At 43.3% G+C, this 17169-nt stretch overlaps 1 long non-coding RNA gene across 1 annotated transcript; it reads left to right on the forward strand.

Moving 5' to 3' along the window:
* Positions 1-13517: 13517 nt before the first annotated feature.
* Positions 13518-14713, forward strand: LOC125513118. The gene is made up of 2 exons (XR_007285685.1): positions 13518-14246; positions 14307-14713. It is a non-coding gene; the product is annotated as an uncharacterized LOC125513118 (long non-coding RNA).
* The last annotated feature ends 2456 nt before the right edge of the window (positions 14714-17169 follow it).

The following is a 17169-nucleotide window of genomic DNA, read 5'->3' on the forward strand; positions in this document are numbered from 1 at the left end:
CTTGCGTTGTTGCTTTCATATGTTTATTTTGATATGTTCCTAGAGAAAAATTGTGTTGAAAGATGTTAGTAGCAATGATGCGGATTGGATCCGTGATCTGAGGATTATGCTCATTGCTGCATAGAAGAATTATGTCCTTGATGCATCGCTAGGTGACAGACCTATTGCAGGCGCAGATGCAGACATTATGAACGTTTGGCTAGCTCAATATGATGACTACTTGATAGTTTAGTGCATCATGCTTAACATCTTAGAATCGGGACTTCAAAGATGTTTTGAACGTCATGGACCATATGAGATGTTCTAGGAGTTGAAGTTAATATTTCAAGAAAATACCCGAGTTGAGAGATATGAAGTCTCCAACAAGTTATATAGCTAAAAGATGGAGGAGAATAGCTCAAGCAGTGAGCATGTGCTCAGATTGTCTGGGTACTACAATCGCTTGAATCAAGTGGGAGTTAATCTTCCAGATAAAATAGTGATTGATAGAATTCTCTAGTCACCATCACCAAGTTAGTAGAACTTCGTGATGAACTATAATATGCAAGGGATAACGAAAACGATTCCCAAGCTCTTCGTGATGCTGAAATCGACGAACGTAGAAATCAAGAAAAGCATCAAGTGTTGATGGTAAACAAAACCACTAGTTTCAAGTAAAGGGACAAAGGGAAGAAAGGGGAACTTCAAGAAGAACGGCAAGCAAGTTGCTGCTCAAGTGAAAAAACCCAAGTCTGGACCTAAGCCTGAAACTGAGTGCTTCTACTACAAAGGGACTGGTCACTGGAAGCGGAACTACCCCAAGTAATTAACGGATAAGAAGGATGGCAAAGTGGACATAGGTATATTTGATATACATGTTATTGATGTGTACTTTACTAGTGTTTATAGCAACCCCTCAGTATTTGATACTAGTTCAGTTGCTAAGAATAGTAACTCGAATCGGGAGTTGCAGAATGAACAGATACTAGTTAAGGGTGAAGTGATGATGTGTATTGGAAATGGTTCCAAGATTGATATGATCATCATCGCACACTCCCTATACTTTCGGGATTAGTGTTGAACCTAAATAAGTGTTATTTGGTGTTTGCGTTGAGCATGAATATGATTTGATCATGTTTATTGTAATACGGTTATTCATTTAAGTAAGAGAATAAATTGTTGTTTGTTTACATGAATAAAACCTTATATGGTTACACACCCAATGAAAATAGTTCGTTGGATCTCGATCGTAGTGATACACATAATCATAATATTGAAACCAAAAGATGCAAAGTTAATAATGATAGTGCAACTTATTTGTGGCACTGCCGTTTAGGTCATATTGGTGTAAAGCGCATGAAGAAACTCCATGCTGATGGGATTTTGGAATCACTTGATTATGAATCACTTGATGCTTGCAACCATGCCTCATGGGCAAGATGACTAAGACTCCGTTCTCCGGAGCGAGCAACTGACTTATTGGAAATAATACATACTGATGTATGCGGTCCGATGAGTGTTAAGGCTCACGGCAAGTATCGTTATTTTCTGAACTTCACAGATGATTTGAGCAGATATGGGTATATCTACTTGATGAAACATAAGTCTGAAACATTTGAAAAGTTCAAAGAATTTCAGAGTGAAGTGGAAAATCATCGTGACAAGAAAATAAAGTTTCTACGATCTGATCGCGGAGACAAATATTTGAGTTACGAGTTTGGTCTTCAATTAAAACAATGTGGAATAGTTTCACAAACTCATGCCACATGGAACACCACAGCATAATGGTGTGTCCGAACGTCATAACCGTACTTTATTGGATATAGTGCAATCTATGATGTCTCTTACCGATCTACCACTATCGTTTTGGGGTTATGCATTAGAGACAGCTGCATTCACGTTAAAAGGGCACCATCTAAATCCGTTGAGACGACACCGTATGAACTATGGTTTGGCAAGAAACCTAAGCTGTCGTTCTTAAAGTTTGAGGTTGCATGCTTATGTGAAAAAGTTTCAACCTGATAAGCTCGAACCCAAATCGGAGAAAGTGCGTCTTCATAGGATATCCAAGAAACTATTGGATACACCTTCTATCACAGATCCGAAGGCAAGACTTTTGTTGCTAAATTCGAAACTTTCTAGAGAAGGAGTTTCTCTCGAAAGAAGTGAGTGGGAGGAAAGTAGAACTTGATGAGGTAACTGTACCTGCTCCCTTATTGGAAAGTAGTTCATCACAGAAATCTGTCCTTGTGACTACTACACCAATTAGTGAGGAAGCTAATGATGATGATCATGTAACTTCAGATCAAGTTACTACCAAATCTCGTAGGTAAACCAGAGTGAGATCCGCACCAGAGTGGTACGGTAATCCTGTTCTGGAAGTCATGTTACTAGACCATGACGAACTTGCGAACTATGAGGAAGCGATGATGAGCCCAGATTCCGCGAAATGGTTTGAGGCCATGAAATCTGAGATATGATCCATGTATGAGAACAAAGTATGGACTTTGATGGATTTGCCCGATGATCGGCAAGCCATAGAAAATAAATGGATCTTCAAGAGGAAGACGGACGCTGATAGTAGTGTTACTATCTACAAAGCTAGAATTGTCGCAAAAGGTTTTCGACAAGTTCAAGGTGTTGACTACGATGAGATTTTTTTCACTCGTATATATGCTTAAATCTGTCTGAATCATGTTAGCAATTGCCGCATTTTATGAAATCTGGCAAATGGATAAACAAAACTGGATTCCTTAATGGATTTCTTAAAGAAGAGTTGTATATGATGCAACCAGAAGGTTTTGTCAATCCTAAAGGTGTTAACAAACTATGCAAGCTCCAACGATCCATCTATGGACCGGTGCAAGCATCTCGGAGTTGGAATATACGCTTTGATAAGTTGATCAAAGCATATAGTTTTATACAGACTTACAGTGAAGCCTGTATTTACAAGAAAGTGAGTGGGAGCACTTGAACATTTCTGATAAGTATATGTGAACAACATATTGTTGATCGGAAATAATGTATAATTTTCTGGAAAGCATAAAGGGATATTTGAAAGGAGTTTTTCAAAGAAAGACCTCGGTAAAGCTGCTTACATATTGAGCATCAAGATCTATAGAGATAGATCAAGACGCTTGATAAGTTTTTCAATGAGTACATACCTTGACAAGATTTTGAAGTAGTTTGAAATGGAACAGTCAAAGAAAGAGTTCATGCCTGTGTTGCAAGGTGTGAAATTGAGTAAGACTCAAAGCCCGACCACGGCAGAAGATAGAAAGAGAATGAAAGTCATTCCCTATGCCTCAGCCATAGGTTCTATAAAGTATGCCATGCTGTGTACCAGATCTATTGTATACCCTACACTGTGTTAAGCAAGGGAGTACAATAGTGATCTAAGAGTAGATCACTGGACAGCGGTCAAAATTATCCTTAGTGGAATAAGGAAATATTTCTCAATTATGGAGGTGACAAAAAGGTTCGTCGTAAAAAGTTACGTCGATGCAAGTTTTGACACAGATCTGGATGACTCTAAGTCTCGATCTAGATACATATTGAAAGTGGGAGCAATAAGCTAGAGTAGCTCCGTGCAGAGCATTGTTGACATAGAAATTCGCAAAATACTTACGGATCTGAATGTGGCAGACCCGTTGACTAAAATTATCTCACAAGCAAAACATGTTCACACCTTAGTACTCTTTGGGTGTTAATCACATAGCGATGTGAACTAGATTACTGACTCTAGTAAACCCTTTTGGGGTGTTGATCACATATCGATGTGAACTATGGGTGTTAATCACATGGTGATGTGAACTATTGTGTTAAATCACATGGCGATGTGAACTAGATTATTGACTCTAGTGCAAGTGGGAGACTGAAGGAAATATGCCCTAGAGGCAATAATAAAGTTATTATTTATTTCCTTATATCATGATAAATGTTTATTATTCATGCTAGAATTGTATTAACCGAAAACATAATACATGTGTGAATACATAGACAAACAGAGTGTCACTAGTATGCCTCTACTTGACTAGCTCGTTAATCAAAGATGGTTATGTTTCCTAACCATGGACAAAGAGTTGTTATTTGATTAACGGGATCACATCATTAGGTGAATGATCTGATTGACATGACCCATTCCATTAGCTTAGCACCCGATCGTTTAGTATGTTGCTATTGCTTTCTTCATGACTTATACATGTTCCTATGACTATGAGATTATGCAACTCCCGTTTGCCGGAGGAACACTTTGTGTGCTACCAAACGTCACAACGTAACTGGGTGATTATAAAGGTGCTCTACAGGTGTCTCCAAAGGTACATGTTGGGTTGGCGTATTTCGAGATTGGATTTGTCACTCCGATTGTCGGAGAGGTATCTCTGGGCCCTCTCGGTAATGCACATCACTTAAGCCTTGCAAGCATTGCAACTAATGAGTTAGTTGCGGGATGATGTATTACGGAACAAGTAAAGAGACTTGCCAGTAACGAGATTGAACTAGGTATTGGATACCGACGATCGAATCTCGGGCAAGTAACATACCGATGACAAAGGGAACAACGTATGTTGTTATGCGGTCTGACCGATAAAGATCTTCGTAGAATATGTAGGAGCCAATATGGGCATCCAGGTCCCGCTGTTGGTTATTGACCGAAGACATGTCTCGGTCATGTCTACATTGTTCTCGAACCCGTAGGGTCCGCACGCTTAAGGTTACGATGATAGTTATATTATGAGTTTATGCATTTTGATGTACCGAAGGTTGTTCGGAGTCCCGGATGTGATAACGGACATTATGAGGAGTCTCGAAATGGTCGAGACATAAAGATTGATATGTTGGAAGCCTATGTTTGGATATCGGAAGTGTTCCGGGTGAAATCGGGATTTTACCGGAGTACCGGGAGGTTACCGGAACCCCCCGGGGAGCTAGATGGGCCTTTATGGGCCTTTGTGGAAAAGAGAAGAGGCAGCCCATAGTGGGCCGCGCGCCCCTCCCCTCCCTTGGTTCGAATTGGACAAGGAGAGGGGGCCGGCCCCTCTCTCTCTTTTCCCCCCTCCGCGAGTCCTATTCCAACTAGGATTGGGGGGGGAATCCTACTCCCAGAGGGAGTAGGACTCTCCTGGCGCGCCCTATGTGGCCGGCCGGCCTCCCCCCCTTTGGTCCTTTATATACTAAGGCAGAGGCACCCCAGAGACACACAAGTTGATCCACGTGATCATATTCTTAGCCGTGTGCGGTGCCCCCTTCCACCATAATCCTCGATAATATTGTAGCGGAGTTTAGGCGAAGCCCTGCTGCAGTAGTACATCAAGATCATCACCACGCCGTCGTGCTGACGGAACTCTTCCCCAACACTTTGCTGGATCGGAGTCCGGGGATCGTCATCGAGCTGAACGTGTGCTAGAACTCGGAGGTGCCGTAGTTTCGGTGCTTGATCGGTCGGATCGTGAAGACGTACGACTACATCAACCAAACGCTTCCGTTGTCGATCTACTAGGTATGTAGATTACACTCTCCCCTCTCGTTGCTATGCATCGCCATGATCTTGCGTGTGCGTAGGAAACTTTTTGAAATTACTACGTTCCCCAACACTATTCTCCTCCATCTTACAACTGTAGAACTTGTTGGAGACTTCATATCTCTTGACCTGGGCATGAGCTTGGAAAACCATTTTCAGCTCTTGGAACATCTCATATGCTCTGTGTTGCTCAAAACGCTTTTGGAGCCCCGGTTCTAAGCTGTAAAGCATGCCGCACTGAACCAGGGAGTAATCATCACTAGCGTCTGCCAAGCGTTCATAACGCATTGTTCTGCTGGGAAAACAGGTGCTTCACCTAGCGGTGCATCAAGGACATATGCTTTCCTGACAGCTATGAGGATAATCCTCAGGTTACAGACCCAGTCCGTGTAGTTGTTGCCATCGTCTTTCAACTTGGTTTTCTCTAGGAAAGCATTGAAGTTGAGGGCAACATTAGCATGGGCCATTTGATCTACAAGACATATTGCAAAGAATTTTAGACTATGTTCATGATAATTAAGTTCATCTAATCAAATTATTTAATGAAGTCCCACTCAGATAGACATCCCTCTAGTCATCTAAGTGATACATGATCCGATTCAACTAGGCCGTGTCCGATCATCACGTGAGACGGACTAGTCATTATCGGTGAACATCTTCATATTGATCGTATCTTCAATACGACTCATGTTCGACCTTTCGGTCTTCCGTGTTCCGAGGCCATGTCTGTACATGCTAGGCTCATCAAGTCAACCTAAGTGTATAGCGTGTGTAAATCTGGCTTACACCCGTTGTATGCGAACGTTAGAACCTATCACACCCGATCATCACGTGGTGCTTCGGAACAACGGACCTTAGCAACGGTGCACAGTTAGGGGGGACACTTTCTTGAAATTATTGTGAGGGATCATCTTATTTATGCTACCGTCGTTCTAAGCAAATAAGATGTAAAACATGATAAACATCACATGCAATCAAATAGTGACATGATATGGCCAATATCATTTTGCTCCTTTTGATCTCCATCTTCGGGGCGCCATGATCATCATTGTCACCGGCATGACACCATGACCTCCATCATCATGATCTCCATCATCGTGTCTTCATGAAGTTGTCTCGCCAACTATTACTTCTACTACTATGGCTAACGGTTAGCAATAAAGTAAAGTAATTACATGACGTTTATGTTGACACGCAGGTCATAAATAAATTAAGACAACTCCTATGGCTCCTGCTGGTTGTCATACTCATCGACATGCAAGTCATGATTCCTATTACAAGAACATCATCAATATCATACATCACATATATCATTCATCACATCCTTTTGGCCATATCACATCACACGGCATATGCTGCAAAAACAAGTTAGACGTCCTCTAATTGTTGTTGCAAGTTTTTTACGTGGCTGCTATAGGTTTCTAGCAAGAACATTTCTTACCTACGCTAAAACCACAACATGATATGCCAATTTCTATTTACCCTTCATAAGGACCCTTTTCATCGAATCCGATCCGACTAAAGTGGGAGAGGCAGACACCCGCTAGCCACCTTATGCAACTAGTGCATGTCAGTCGGTGGAACCAGTCTCACGCAAGCGTACATGTAAGGTCGGTCCGGGCCGCTTCATCCCACGATGCCGCCGAATCAAGATAAGACTAGTAACGGCAAGTAAATTGACAAAATCGACGCCCACACACAACTTGTGTTCTACTCGTGCATAGAAACTACATATAGACCTAGCTCATGATGCCACTGTTGGGGACCGTTGCAAAAATTAAATTTTTTTCTACGCATCACCAAGATCAATCTATGGAGTAACTAGCAATGAGAGGGGAGTTCATCTTCATACCCTTGAAGATCGCGAGTCAGAAGCATTGCAAGAATGCGGTTGGAGGAGTCGTACACATAGCGATTCAAATCGCGGTCGAATCCGATCTAAGCACCGAACAACGGTGCCTCCGCGTTCAACACACGTGCAGCCCGGTAACGTCTCCCGCGCCTTGATCCAGTAAGGAGGAGGGAGAGGTTGAGGAATAAGGCTCCAACAGCAGCACGACGGCCTGATGGTGATGGAGTGGCAGTTCTCCGACAGGGCTTCGCCAAGCTCACGCGGAGAAGGAGAGGTGTTGGGGAGGGGAGGGGCTGCACCTTGGATGTGGTGTTGCAGCCCTCCCCTCGCCCCTCTATTTATAGGGAGAAGGGGGAAGGGGCCCGGCCCCTCTAGATGAGATCTAGAGGGGGGGCGGCGGCCAAGGGGGAGGGGGCTTGCCCCCCAAGCAAGGGGGGCGCCCCCCTTTAGGGTTCCCCCAAACCCTAGGCGCATGGGCCCTAGGGGGGAATGGTGCTCAGCCCACTAGGGGCTGGTTCCCTTCCACCTACAGCCCATAAGGCCATTCGGAGCAGGTGAACCCTCCCGGTGGACCCTCGGAACCCCTTCGGTGGTCCCGGTACGGTATACCCCCGAATATTTTCGGTGACCGTATGATGACTTCCCATATATAAATTCACCTCCGAACTATTCCGGAACTCCTCGTGATGTCCGGGATCTCATCCGGGACTCCGAACAACATTCGGTAATCACTTACAAATCTTCCTAATAACCCTAGCGTCATCGAACCTTAAGTGTGTAGACCCTACGGGTTCGGGAACCATGCAGACATGACCGAGACAACTCTCCGGCCAATAACCAACAGCAGGATCTGGATACCCATGTTGGCTCCCACATATTCCACGATGATCTCATCAGATGAACCACGATGTCGAGGATTCAAGCAATCCCGTATACAATTCCCTTTGTCAATCGGTACGTTACTTGGCCGAGATTCGATCGTTAGTATCCCAATACCTCGTTCAACCTCGTTACTGGCAAGTGACTTTACTCGTTGTGTAACACATCATCCCGTGACCAACCCTTAGTCACATTGAGCTCATTACGATGATGTCTTACCGAGTGGGCCCAGAGATACCTCTCCGTCATATGGAGTGACAAATACCAGTCTCGGTTCGTGCCAACCCAACAGACACTTTCAGAGATACCCGTAGTGCACCTTTATAGTCACCCAATTACGTTGTGACGTTTGGCACACCCAAAGTATTTCTACAGTATCCGGGAGTTGCACAATCTCATGGTCTAAGGAAAAGATACTTGATATTAGAAAAGCTTTAGCAGACGAACTACACGATCTTGGGCTATGCTTAGGATTGGGTCTTGTCCATCACATCATTCTCCTAATGATGTGATCCCGTTATCAATGACATCCAATGTCCATGGTCAGGAAACCGTAACCATCTATTGATCAACGAGCTAGTCAACTAGAGGCTCACTAGGGACATGTTGTGGTCTATGTATTCACACATGTATTACGATTTTCGGATAATACAATTATAGTATGAACAATAGACAATTATCATGAACAAGGTAATATAATAATAACCATTTTATTATTGCCTCTAGGGCATATTTCCAACAGACTGGACCTGGCCCGATTCAGGGAGGAGCTCCTGAGGGCTCACCAGTACCTGGCTGCCTGGCCGCGGCGGCCAAGAGCAACCGTGTGATGTGATCAGACAGTTTGACCAGTTTGATTAACCAACAAACAGATCATTAATGAACATCATCTGCCTGATATAGTTTTTTTCCATTGGGTACACTGACTTGACTTGACAATTCTTTGCATTAGTTTACTTTATTTAGTTGGTGTCGTCCTGTACGTGTGATCGATGGTAAATTTACAGTCTGAGCTTGCTATGCGTACATACTCAATAAAAAGATTCAATTACAGTGAATGCACATTGCAGGAGCAAAGGAAAAGATTGATTTTTTTAACTATGTACATTGGAAGCAGTGGTTGGTGTGCTCTGAACTTTGAAGAGATAAATACACCAATGGTGTTTGAACTTGTCATGAACGTTCACTTTAATGTTTGAAGTTGAAAAAAAATGCAAAATTGATTCTAAAACTTGGTTGGCACATATAAATACGGTGCTAATCTCATTTGTAGACGTATAGTGTGCTGAAGTGGCCCCGTATATAATGCCATTCGTAGTGGTGAAACATTATTACACCAATGCTATATATTTGTGTGACTAGTAGGTCACGTAAACAAAGGGAAAATTGAAATTAAAAATAGTGCCCAACCAGAGTCGAGCCTATGACCTGAAGCTCGATAGGATACGCTTACCAATAGACCAAACACACTACTATGAGAAATTATTCCACTATAAGTTTAATCAACGAAATATGTAAGTTGCAACCGTGCGGCAGATTGCAAAACTGCCACACGCATCGCCCTCCCGATCTCCTTCCTTTCCCGCACGTCCTCATGATCTCCTCCTTCCTTTCCCGCACGCCTCCCGATCTCCTTCTTTTCCTCGCGATCTTCTTCCTTTCCCGCACGTCCTCCCGATCTCCTTCCTTTCCCGCCCTCCTGATTTCCTTCCTTTCAATCACCAGTTACGACCCCACGCGCCTTCCAGATTCCTTTCCTCGCGATCTTCTTCCTTTCCCGCACGTCCTCCCGATCTCCATCCTTTCCCGCCCTCCTGATTTCCTTCCTTTCAATCACCAGTTACGGCCCCACGCGCCTTCTAGATTTTTGGGCAAAAATAATGCTTGAATTGAGATTTGATCTCTGGTCCGCAGGTAATCAATGAAGGGAGCTAACCATCTCGCCTATGACACTCATTGTTGAACAAGCTAAGGAAAATATTGTTTTTGACATGTTTTGCCTTCAATATTTTAGCACTGAAAAGCTTTTGTTTCACCTATCAAACCTGGCACATAAACTTTTCCCGTGGTAAATTCTCCATCACCACCACGATAAATGATGCACCACCAATATGATAACTTTTGTATACCACGCGGTACATTATCTGTAAGTAGCATGGTCATAAGCATTGAAGGCGTGATAACTTTGGTGAAAACATCGTGGTAACTTTGATCATTGGGAAGAAATTTGTTGAACCCCGGCCCCCGGTAATTTATGTAAATAGCATGATAACATTCACGCCATAGACCTGATAATTTAGATACAAACATCGTGATAACTTTAACCATTGGGAAAGAAAAATGTGAAAAGATACCAGATAATTTATGTGTAAATACGTGGTAATATACGCAGTGCACATCTGATAACTGAGATAGAAACACCATGGTAACTTTGACCATAGGGAAGATTTTTTTTAAGATACTCCGATATCTTCTGTGTAAATAGCATGGTACTATACATCCCTCCTCTCGTATTTTCATGTGTAAATAGCATGAAAACATATGCACCGCGATAACTAAACACCATGATAAGTTTTTGACCCGTGGGGGGGGGATTTTGCTGAAACATATTCCTGATAAATTTTGTGTAAATAGCATGATATTTTAAGCACTGCGGGCTTGATAGGTTACCTAGAATCACCATGATAACCTTTTGTCCTGGGGAAAAGTTGTTCAAAACATCCCCGATAATTTTTGTGTGAATAACATGATAATATAAGCATCGCATAACTAATAACTTACAATATAAACATGATGGTAACTTTTTACCAAAGGAAAACAAGTTGTTAAAAACATACACTCGCCTCGCGGGGCCTCTTAGATGAACACAACGCATGATGTGCCACAGAAAAGCCACATAATGTTTAGTGTCATGAGGAGGCACACATGCTCATGGGTTGGCCCAGAAAAACGGCCCACTTTGACCCGCTATAGGCGTGATAAGTTACGCAAAAACATCGTGGTAATTTTTGATCTATGAAAAAAGTTACCGAAACACACCCAGGTTTTTAGGTGTAAGTTACCATGATAATATACGAACTGTAGACCTGGTAACTCATGTACAATCCCCCGTGGTAACTTTGACCAGGGACGAGGTCGATGTACACATACCCTGATAACTTATGTGTAAGTACCACGGTATTTTACACATCAAAGACCTTATAACATAGTGGTAACTTTGAAAGTGGTGTAGTTGTTGAAACATATTACTTGGTAAATTCTATGTAAATAGCACGGTAACTTACGCAACACAGGTCTGATAACTTGCATGCGAATCCATGGTAACTTTGTCCTGAGGGAAAATCGTGATAATTTTCTATACTTTTTTATAGTAACACAATTGTAAAAAAATGATCAAGACGATTAGTTTCTTTAGTTTGAGCAACAAATACTAAGGGTGAGGTTGTTGTGGTGGCGCACTTTGGTGCCAAGAAGGTGTGGGTTTGAACTACATGCGCATTATTATTTTTATCATGTGATAGACGTGAAGAAGTGGTAATTTTCTCGGGGGTGGGCGCGCGAGATGTGCGGGAGAAGCAGGTTTCTCGGGCGAGCCTACATGGTTGTTCGGAAAAAGTGGGGTCGAAGGAAAATGGATCATATGGTACTTTAAAGTGAAAGAAGTAGAGGTGTGACAGTTTTGCTTATATGACACACATGTGCCAAATATCATAGTCCTTTAATCAATAGTAAATAGCATGCCTTGTTTTGCTTAAATGGGCTGCAACCCGTGGCCCATTTAGCACACCGTAACGTTTTTGAAGAAATGTAAAAGGTCTGTAAATTCTAATCATAATAATAAATTTTATATTCAAATATTCATGTGTTCTTAATAATTACCCCGTGTATGGTTTGTATTCACAAACATTTAAAAATGTATTTAATGAACATTCATAAATAATCCAGGATTGTATATTTTAGAAATTTGTATTTACGAAACATTTTTAGACACTCATGGCTTATATTTAACTAGTATTTTCCAAATAATAAGTGAATATTTCTAAAAATTGCAGGAACATTTTTTAGTAAGTTATTTTATTACATACCTCTATATATTTATTGTGTGTGCACACAAAAATTTGTGTACCATGAGGTTATTATTTATGTACCACAAATATTTATAACCCACAACATGGCATGGTGCCTGTTTTTTTTAAATACATGCACAGGAATATTTTTATACCACGAGGTAATCATTAATAACACACATATATTTGTATATCATTAGATAATTATTAGGAACACACAAATATTTGAATCTAACTTTTATTATTATGGCTAGCACATATGCCCGTGCATTGCAACTGGACAGATAATATGAAACAAGATTATTTTTTTGAAATTTACAACTTTTTTAGAAAACATGAACTTTTTATAAAATCACTAATATTTTTTGAATTGGAGATTTAAAAAAACAGGAACATGTTTTCAACATTCAAAAGAATTTTAGAAAATGGATTTTTTCAAACAAGAATGTTATTTTAAATTTGTGAACATTTTAGTGAAACAAAAATATTTTTCGAATTTTGATTTTTTTAAATGTAACTGTTCTTGGAAAAATTGGTAAAAAAACTATACTTTTTTGAATTTTAAAAAACTTTTGGAGCAAGAAAAATAAAATTCCAAAAAAATCAAAAAAGTATTTATTTTAAATAGGAAACACCTTCCCTTCATCCGGATGAATGCAGCCGCGCGAGCAACCTCTTCATGCGACGTCCGATCACGCTCAATCACACGGTGGGCACAGCCAATTTACCAGGCGATTGGCCGTCCGTCGATGAGCTCCCTCAAATGAATTCTCAGGAAAATAAAAGGGTGCTGCTAACGGCTGGGGGCAGTCCCCAGCTGCAACAGGACAGCCGCCGCCGCTGCAGCATGAGCTGCTGCATAGACCAGCGGTAGAGTGGCCAATTTGTACGAGAGCGCGGCCGTGCTACAAGGTGGTCCAGCTACTGCGAGCCCGACGACGGACCAGATGCTCGGCGATGCTGCAACGCAGGCTTCGATGGCGTCTCGGCTGCGACGACGTGCTACGCCCACCCGTCGGTGGAGCGCTAATGCTGCTAGCCCTGACATCGTCATGCGTGAGGGCTCCCGGTGTTGCCACGGGCGGCGCCCCTGCTACGAAGCATCACCGGTTGCTGCGATGGTCATTGGAAATCTGTGACCTGTCATGGTGCGATGCCGCTCGTCGGGAGCATCCGGTGCTGTGAGGCCGCTTGCTGGCGGGAGCGTCAGTGTTGTGAGGCCGCTCGGCGGCGGGAGCGTGGCTGCTCGCCTGAAGCATATGATGCTGCGAGGCCGCTCGGCGGTGGGAGCGCCGGTGCTCGCTTGAAGCATACGATGTTGCGAGGCCACTTGCCGGCGGGAGCGTCGGTGCTGCGAGGCTGCTCGCCGGAATCATCGGGTGTTGCGAGGTGCTTGCCGACAAGAGCGTCAGTGCTGCGAGGTGTTCGCCGGAAGCATCCAAGGCCGCCGGCGATGCCCGGAGGCGATGTCGCGTGGGAGTGTCAGAGTTGTTGTGCTGCTAGGAGTGGTGCTGCGACACTGTGAGGAAGAGGACCTCTGATGCCTGCGTGTCACGTGCACAAAGAAAGCAGTGTGCAGAAGAAGAGAGAAGGGATCAAACGGCCGCGCTCGAGCGCATCAGACGGCTGTAGGGGCGGTTGTTATTTTCGCCTCCTACATCTGGATGGCGCCTAGCACGCGCCCTTTTAAATTTCTGAAAAGTTTTCGGAAATTGAACCATAATTGAAGGGAAACGCTGATGATCTACCGACTGATTTCTGGGAAAAAGTCCGCCACCTGCAGCAGTTGACACGTGTTCTAAGGCCCACACAACACGTTGCCATGTTTCCAGAAAAATCTCACGCATCTTATCCCCATCCGTCTTCTCCTTTCCTCATCGTCCCCATGCTGGTCCAACCGCAGCCATGGCTAGGCCAGCGCGGAGGCGCGCCACCACCACCACCACAGGTTGCTACATCTCCGTCCACCTCGCCCTACCACACCCAATCTGACTTTCACCCTCCTTAGATGCAGCCCGCCCGGTTCACTCCGCCGTCGGCCATGGGCACGGCCCCGCACAACCGCCGGAGCTCCAATACCTGCCGGCCACCTAGCGGCGACAACGCATCCCTGTCGACCGGATTGATGGACCCACAAAATATGCCACGCCGACGGGGAGCGCCATCTTATCTCTGCAACAACGGTGTTGTTACAGGAATGGTGGAAGACTACGCAAGTATGCGAGCGCCCGGAGATGCTTTTTGCAGTTTTTGCAACATGAGTCATATTGTAGAAATTTAGATGCGGCGGAGATGTTGCATTAACTTTTGCAACAAGAGTCTTGATGCAGAAAATTAGACGCAACAGAAAATGTTGTTGTAATTTTTGGAGTGAATTCCGGTTTTACCTCCTATTTTGACATTTTTGACACTACTTACCCCATTTAGCGAAATTTCATCCATTTTACCCCATTTAACAAAAGTTCTGCCACGATTTACTCTGTTTAAAATTTCATGAGTGTTCTGGCAGACAGGTCCCAATTGTGAAGTCTAGCTGGCATGCCACATCGATGGTTTTTTCCTGCTTTATTTTTCTCTCTCGTGAACCAGTCCTTACGGCTTCTCCCGACCGGACCGGCCCAATGGAGGTCACTTGCATCTCGTCCAACGCATAATGCCTGAGCCGACCATGCTCCTTACTCACGCCTAATAGATTGCATCGCCCGTCCAGGCTTCTGCCCACACGTACCCGTCAGGCTCGCTCGAACTTATGGTTAGGGATTGTCAGGCAACGGCAGCGGCGTGATTTCATACCTCCTCGAACGGCGTTATATATGGTCGTGACATCAAGGCAAGAAATGACCCCGTGGAATCCGGCTCCGTCAATCTCGCCGACGTCTGGGCGCGACATCAAGGCAAGAAATGACCCCATGTAATCCGGCTCCATCAAGCTCGCCGACGTCGGCGTGGGCGCGTCCATGTACATGCCCCCATCAGGTTGTGCTCGGTTGCAGATCTATGGGGGCCGCTCGTCCAACAAATCAGCGAGGTTGGTGAACAAGCAAGCCCTCACGTCGTACCCCATTCCACATGATTTTGACCATCTCCATCATATGTGTATTATGAAGTTTTCCTGACTCATGCATTGGCCGGTGAGGCGTTTGATTCAGACAGAATTAAAATGCTTATTAGAAGATCACGTGTATACATATCACCCATCTATAACTGACGTACATTGATTTAAAGTTTTTTCACCATTTTGAATATTGTTAAAATCCTTTTTTTTCTTTGTTTGCAGCGTGTGTGTGATTCGAAGGAAGGCGAACAATGTGTGCTATGAATATTGGAGGCCAGAGTGGTGCGGCCCAACTTACGCCTTGTGCGTTGGACGCGAGCGACCTGCTCTGGCGATCATATCAGGCCAGCCTAGTCGAGCGAAGCTGCGAGGACTGGTTCAACGTGGAGAAAAATAGGTAGGTAAAAACTGTTGATGGGGCATGCTAGGTGGACCTAACAATTGGGACCTGCTCATCAAAATGCTCGCAAAATTTTAAAATGGGTAAATTGTGACAAAACTTTTGCTAAATGGGGTAAAATGGATGAAATCCTACTAAATAGGGTAATTAGTGTCAAAAACATCAAAATAGAGGGTAAAAACCAGAATTCACTCTAATTTTTGCAATAAGGATCTTGTTGCAGAAAATTAGACGTGTGAAAGATGTGCAGGAAATTAGACGCGTAAAAGATGTTGCAGAAAATTAGACGCGTGAAAAATGTTGTTGCAGAAAATTAGACACAGTGGAAGATGTTGTTTGCAATTTTTCTAAGGGTCTTGTTGCAGAAAACTATGAGTTTTTGCAATAAGGTCTTGTTGCAGGAAATTAAAGAAGACCAGATCTTGCAACAAGAGCATCGTTACAGGAAATTAGGAAGGAGGATTGAACGGTTCGCGTTACGCATCGAATGGCTCGCGAGATGCTTGTTTCTGCAACTCGATCGTTGTTTCAGAATTAATGGGTGAAACTAAGTCAGATGCCAGAAGTAGATCGGACGTCTACGCGCGCGTACATCGAACACCGTCGAGGTGGAGGATATTTTATACGGCAAAAAAACAGTTCAATGCGAAAAAAGAAAAACTAACAGGAAAGAAAAAGGAAAGTAATAAGTAAAGAAAAAAAGAAATGGGCCGGCCCTGTCTTGGGCGCCCTATGCGAAGCCCCGACTATATGACGCACAGTGCTTATGATTATGATTTACAGACTTTTACAAATTTTTTAAGTTAACATGTACTGAATGGGCACTGGATGCAGCCCTTTTAAGCACCAAAAGCCAGTCTATTATAGATAAAGTTAGAGGGACCGTGGTTGGCATGGAATCCTCTTCGGTGTAGTGGTCAGCGCGTACTTCCTCAAATAGCTGGTCGTAGGTTCTACTCTACTTGAGCAGAATTTTCTATTTTCATTTTTTCTTCTGGGCTGACAGGCAGAACCCAATAGTCATAGATACAGATATAGCATTCAAATAATCATATTTCATCGTTACAAGCATGGACCCGAAAATACAATGCCATGTCTTGTTTGTAATTTTACTTCTTGGCCGTTGTTCCTTTGTGCAAAGGCTAGCGTTCTACTATTTGTTCAGTTTTATCAGGTCGGTGTGTATGTGGCTTGTACTATGATCTTTTTAATATAAATGAGACACGTATTATCATGCAAAAAAAGAGATGTGTCTAGCATCGTATTTGCACGCGCTAGACAAGTTTTAGAACCAGTTCAACACATTTTTCAAGTTCATGCATTAAAATGAACATCTATGGCAAGTTCAGGCATCACAGGTATAATTACCTCAACTCTGAATGTATCAGAGACAGAAAACAAGTTGGTGCTTGCATG

Source organism: Triticum urartu, chromosome 1, assembly GCF_003073215.2.
Source record: "Triticum urartu cultivar G1812 chromosome 1, Tu2.1, whole genome shotgun sequence".
Classification (NCBI taxonomy): domain Eukaryota; kingdom Viridiplantae; phylum Streptophyta; class Magnoliopsida; order Poales; family Poaceae; genus Triticum; species Triticum urartu.